We start from the raw sequence: 6,139 nt of genomic DNA on the forward strand, positions 1-6,139 counted from the left end.
TTGTTTGCTTTCAGTAGGATTGTTACTGAAAGTGGGACCGATTATGGTCTGTGTGATCTTGTAGTTAACAAGGTTGATAGTAGATAATCTCAAGCGGGTTTTGCTTGGGGACTGGATGTAGGTCGGGATAGACCGAACCAGGATAAAATCTTGTGTTCTTTGTGTGTTTGCTTTGAGATTTGCAAAATCATTCAATATTCCGCAGGAATTTTTAAAAGCACTATTCACCCCCTCTCTAGTGCTTGTTGCCTCGATCCTAGTGCACTTTCATTTGGTATCAGAGCACAGGTTTGCTATTACTTTGATTTGACCATCATCTAGCATGGCAACTACAACATCTCAGCACAAAGAAGGAAGCTCCTCTGTTCGTCCTCCTTTCTTCGACGGAATAAACTATGGATACTGAAAAGTAAGAATGACAATATTCCTGCAATCCATGGATCTCGATATCTGAAGAGTTGTTTCAGAAAAGTACCAAACTCCATCAACTGATTTCAGTCGATGGACCGATGCAGAAAAGAAGACTGCTTCACTTAATGCCAAGGCAATGAATGCATTATATTGTGGCGTTGACAAGGTAGAATTCAATCGCATCTCTCAATGCTCTACAACTAATGAAATTTGGCATACTCTTCTTGTGACACACGAGGGTACGTCAAAGGTAAAGAAATCTAAAATTGCTTCTTTAGTTCATAAATTTGAATTCTTCAAAATGAAGCAAAATGAATCTATATCGGACATGGTAACTAGAATGACCGATATAACTAACACTTTGAAATCCCTTGGAAAAGAATATTCACAAGTGGATTTAGTTAGAAAGATTCTAAGGTGTTTAACTCCTGAATGGGAGAGAAAAACAACTGCTATTGAAGAAGCAAATGATCTCAATACTCTCACTCTTGAAGACTTAGTTGGTAACCTAATGGCATATGAGGTCCAACTTCAAGACAGACAAGAAGAAGAGCCTAAAAAGAAATCTCTTGCTTTTAAGGCTACTTCTGACTCAGAAAATTCTGAAGAAGATGAAGATGAAGATATTGCCTTCATCACAAGGCAATTCAGAAGATTCATCAAAAAGGGGAGATTTCTAAAAAAGGTAAAGAAAGCAGATTCTTCCATTCCCAATGAAGTAAAGTGCTTTAACTGCAAAAAGGCAGGACATATCAAGAAAGATTGTCCTCTTCTCAAATTTAAGCCCAAGGACCAATTCAAGAAGAAAAAGGCATTTCAAGCATGTTGGGATGATAGTGACTCCTCTTCCGATGAAGAATCAAATGAAGAAGTCGCCAACATGTGTTTTGTAGCACAAGAAGATTCGGTAAGTCAATTTGACTATGATGAGTTATTTGAAGCATTTAATGATTTATATGCTAAATTTAAGAGTCTTAGTTCTAAAAATAAAGAGTTAAAAACTGAAAATTTAACTCTTGACTCTCAAAATAAAGTGTTACTTCAAGAGATAGAAGATCTCAAGAAAGAAAACTCTTGCCAAGCATTAGAGATAAAAGAAATTGGAGTTAGAACCAATCTCTTACAAAAAGAAATATCTAGTCTTATAGAAAAGTCAAATGATCTTCTTTCTATAGTGACCAAATTCACAAATGGTCAAGAGAATCTAGAAAAACTTCTTGGTTCTCAAAGATGCTCGGTTAATAAAATCGGATTGGGATATAGCTTCTTTGATACTCAAAATAGACCAAACCTTGTGGTGAAAAATCAAAGACATTATTCTCAACCTTTTGTTCATAAAACTAAACTTTCTAGTTCTAATAGAAATGCATCTAGAAATGATTATTCTAGAAATGTTTATTCTAAATCCATTTATAGAAAGAATATTTATTATCAAAGGAAACCAAAATCCAAATGGATATGGGTTCCTAAGACTAACTCTCATGGACCCGAAAATAGAAAGGGGTCAAATGCTCTGTTTTCTGATTTTGTTGTAGGTACACAACATAAGGAGCAAATGGATATTGGACAGCGGCTGTTCCAAACATATGACTGGAAGGCCGGAGTTATTTTCCACCCTCCAAAATAAGGATGGAGGAACCGTCACCTTTGGTGACAATAACAAGGGAAAAGTGATAGGTATTGGTAATATTGGTAATCCAAAATTTCCCTTGATAGAAAATGTTCTTTTAGTAGATGGTTTAATGCATAATTTAATATCTATCAGTCAATTATGTGATAAAGGTTTTCATGTCTCTTTTAAAAATGATTTATGCTTAATTTATGATTTTTAATCTAAAAAGATCATTTTTAAAGGTAAAAGAAGAAACAATGTGTATGAACTATATCTAGATGAATTACCCTCTTTTAATGAAAAATGTCTTATTATTTCAAATGAAATTCAATGGTTATGGCACAAGAGACTTGGACATATTAACTTTAAAATTATTTCAAAATTATCCAAGAATGATCTTGTAAGAGGCCTACCTAGAATACCATATAAAAAGGATCACTTATGTGATGTTTGTCAAAGGGGTAAACAAATCAAGAGTTCTTTTAAAGCAAAAGATATAGTTTCAACAAAATGTCCTCTTGAACTTTTACATTTAGATCTATTTGGACCATCTAGAATTCAAAGTTTGAATGGTAGCAAGTATGCTTTTGTTATAGTAGATGATTATTCTCGGTTTACATGGGTGATTTTTCTAAAAAGCAAAAATGATGCTTTTTTTTCAGAATTTTCTAAACTTTGTAGAAGAATTATAAATGAAAAATCTACATCTATTATTAAAATTCGTAGTGATCATGGTGGTGAATTTGAAAATGAATCTTTTCTAAAGTTTTGTGATTTACATGGTATATCTCACAACTTTGCTTTTCCTAGAGCGGCTCAACAAAATAGAGTTGTTGAAAGAAAGAATAGAACTTTGCAAGAATGTGCTAGAACCATGCTTCAAGATAAAAATTTACCAAAATATTTTTGGGCTGAAGCAATTAATACAGCATGTTATGTCTTAAATCGTGTTCTTATTCGACCAATTTTACATAAAACATGTTTTGAATTGTATTATGATCGTATACCAAAGATCTCATATTTCAAAATTTTTGGTAGTAAATGTTTCTTGTTAAATACCAAAGATAATCTTGATAAGTTTGATTCAAAATTAGATGAATCAATATTTCTTGGATATTCTTCTAGAAGTAAAGCATATCGTATTTTCAATAAAAGAACATCTTGTATTGAAGAATCTTTACATGTTGCATTTGATGAGAATTGTGAGCAGGTTATACCTCTAAGCGAAGGAGAAGAAGTAATACTTCAAGAAGAACCCTTGATAGAAGGTACTTCTCAAGAAAATATTCCTCTTCAACCGGTTTGGAAAGAAGTTCCTAATCATCCACATGAACAAGTTATTGGTGAAATAAAGAGTGGTGTCCAAACTAGAAGGCAGTTAGAAAAATATATTGCAAATGTTGCTTTCATATCTAAATTAGAACCAAAGAATATCAATGAGGCTTGTGATGATGAATTTTGGCTTTTGGCCATGTCTGAAGAACTTAACCAATTTACTATGAATGATGTTTGGGATCTAGTTGATAGACCAAAGGATCATCCGGTAATTGGAACAAGATGGGTCTTCCGAAATAAGCTGGATGAAAATAGTGAAGTCATTCATAACAAAGCAAGGCTAGTAGCACAAGGCTATAATCAAGAAGAAGGCATAGATTTTGATGAAACCTATGCACCAGTGGCTCGATTAGAGTCAATTCGAATGATGCTTGCTTTTGCTAGTAACATGAACTTCAAGTTATATCAAATTGATGTTAAGAGTGCATTCTTAAATGGACACATCAATGAAGAAGTTTATGTAGAGCAACCTCCAGGCTTTGAAAATGAGAAATATCCAGAAAAAGTCTACAAATTGAAAAGAGCTTTGTATGGACTCAAACAAGCACCAAGAGCGTGGTATGAAAGACTACGAAATTTTCTAGAACAATCTGGTTTTTTCCATTGGTCGGGTAGACTCCACTTTATTTATTAAAAATCTTAATTCAGATATTCTTATTGTACAAATTTATGTTGATGACATAATATTTGGTTCTACTAATGATTCTCTCTGTAAAGAATTTGCTAAAGCTATGCAGGAAGAGTTTGAAATGAGCTTGATGGGCGAATTAAACTACTTCCTTGGACTTCAAATAAAGCAAACTGAAGAAAGAATCTTCATCAATCAGGCTAAGTATACAAAAGAACTTCTCAAGAGATTTGGGATGGACTCATCGAAATCAAGAAGGAATCCTATGAGTACAACTACTTCTCTTGATAAAGATGAAAATGGTAAAAGTGTAGATACTAAGCTCTACAGAGGTATGATCGGATCTCTATTATACTTAACTGCTAGTCGACCTGATATTATGTTTAGTGTTTGTATGTGTGCAAGATTTCAAGCTAATCCAAAGGAATCTCATTTAACTGCAGTAAAACAAATTCTTCGTTATTTGAAAGATACTTCAGATTTCGGTTTGTTTTACCCAAAATCATCTTCCTTTGATTTAGTTTCATATAGTGATGCAGATTTTGCAGGAAGTAAATCTGATCGCAAGAGTACTAGTGGAACTTGTCATTTCTTAGGAAATTCCTTAGTCTCTTGGTTTAGTAAAAAGCAAAATTCAGTATCACTTTCAACAACTGAAGCAGAATATATAGTGGCTAGTTTAGCATGTTCACAAGTACTATGGATGAAACAGACCTTAAAAGATTTCGGTTTGAATTACTCCACAACAACTATTTATTGTGATAACACTAGTGCTATAAATCTTTCGAAAAATCCTATTCAGCACTCAAGAACTAAGCATATTGAAGTTAGACATCATTTTTTAAGAGATCATGTGTTAAAAGGAGATATTTCATTAAATTTTATTTTCACTAAAGAACAACATGCTGATATCTTCACTAAACCTCTTAAAAATGAAGATTTTATGAGAATTAGGAGAGAACTAGGTATTTGCTCGTTTTTGAATTTATAAAAATGCTGATTTTTGAACAAAATCTCAAAATCGCACTATATTAGTCGACCGATAAAATTCTAGTCGACCGATGTTTTATATTTTGGAATGTATCGCACGATATTAGTCGACCGATATATTTCTAGTCGACTGATGATATTTTTAGAATAAGTCGCACTTTTTAGTAGACCGATAAAGTTTTAGTCGACTAAATTTTTTTAAAAAAAAAAATTTAAACGAAGGGACCCGACACCCCTTGGATTTTTTTAAAAAAAAAAACCTGTTTTTTTTAAAAAAGAGGCATCGTTTCACTTCGTACCTTTTCGTTTTTCTTAAAAACGAAACCCTTAAAAAAAAACGAAAACCGCTCTTTCTCTCTTGCCTCTCTCTCTTCCGAAAAACCCTCGGAGTGTCGTTCGACTCCATCTTCGCCGGGATTTTCTTACCGTAACAGAGAGACGCCGGAATCTTCTGGTCGTGATCTTGAAACGCCGGAATCCTCTTGCAGTGACTGGCGCATCTTCAAAACACGCCAGAACTCTCTTGCCGTGTTTTAAAATAGAGATACGAGTTAAAAGTCTATTTTGCTTATGTTATTTTTGCCCTTACTCTTTTTAATTTTGACAAAGGGGGAGAAAAAGATAAAGATAGCATTACATTGAACTTTCAGGAGATCTTGAGAAAAAGATGATAGCAATTACATTGCAGGAGATCTTGCATGAGAAATGCAAAATTAAGAGAAAAAGAAAGCTTTGAATGAATGTATTTCTAAATGCATGAAGAAATGATGAATGGAAATGCAAACCAATCAATATGTGATATATGTGCTTTAAATGTGCTAACTTTTAATGTTTTGCAGCATATTGATAGGGGGAGTAAAATCTCCATCTATGCATCTAAATGCTTTATCTTTGATTAAGTTTGTCATCATCAAAAAGGGGGAGATTGTTACGACAATGAAGTTATACATGATACTTCAAGTACAAGGTTTTGATGATGAGCAAGTAGAATCAACTGCATTTTCAGCTAAGGCTATGAAGAAATTGAATAATTCGATGAAGAATCTTTGAAGACTAGTGTGCAAATGTTTATTTCATTAAAAGTCTTAGATTCTTGTAAGAGCCTTACTTAGAGTGCATATTTAGGTTGCATTTCACCTTAAAAGTCTTTAGAAAAACTTTTC

Source organism: Nuphar pumila, chromosome 7 (genome assembly GCF_984573655.1).
Source record: "Nuphar pumila chromosome 7, dmNupPumi1.hap1.1, whole genome shotgun sequence".
NCBI classification, from domain to species: Eukaryota; Viridiplantae; Streptophyta; class Magnoliopsida; order Nymphaeales; family Nymphaeaceae; genus Nuphar; species Nuphar pumila.